The 454-nt window shown below is 46.9% G+C and overlaps 1 protein-coding gene across 1 annotated transcript in view; it reads right to left on the bottom strand.

Moving 5' to 3' along the window:
- rims3 (regulating synaptic membrane exocytosis 3) overlaps positions 1-454 on the bottom strand; it is a 35,995-nt gene that overhangs the window by 3,634 nt on the left and 31,907 nt on the right. The window lies entirely within an intron of this gene.

Genomic DNA, 454 nt, shown 5'->3' with positions numbered 1-454 from the left:
AAAACTCTCCTCTTTTATAAAGCTATAGTTAAGGAGTGAGGAGTCGCAGCGTCTGCCTAGCCCGGCCCACCTGCTTCTCTTCATAGTCGTCAGATTCTTTTACCATATAATCCATAATATAGTCAAACTAGAGGAAGGGCAGTAGAGTCCGATCCGGTAGGGGAGAGTTCTGGCCCGACCAGGCTCTTCTCTTTACCCTGTCTCTCTTAATTATGCTGTTATAGTTTTAGACTGCCGGGGGACTTCCTTTGACACACTGAGCCCCTCTCTCCTTTATCTTTCCATTTGTGTGGCTGCATGTATCAGAAATTCTTGTTACTAACCTAGGTCTGTGGAGTTATCCCCAGAGTCCTTATGTTCTATTTTTGCCCAGCATGTTCCCTTTGATTAGGGTGACACCTAAATCATGGTTGCAGTTGTCGCCGTGGTCCTGCTACACGTCCTGCGATGCCCT

This window comes from Etheostoma spectabile, chromosome 14, assembly GCF_008692095.1.
Source record: "Etheostoma spectabile isolate EspeVRDwgs_2016 chromosome 14, UIUC_Espe_1.0, whole genome shotgun sequence".
NCBI classification, from domain to species: Eukaryota; Metazoa; Chordata; class Actinopteri; order Perciformes; family Percidae; genus Etheostoma; species Etheostoma spectabile.
Note: the sequence above shows the minus strand (reverse complement) of the source record. Positions and strands in the feature narration are given on the sequence as shown.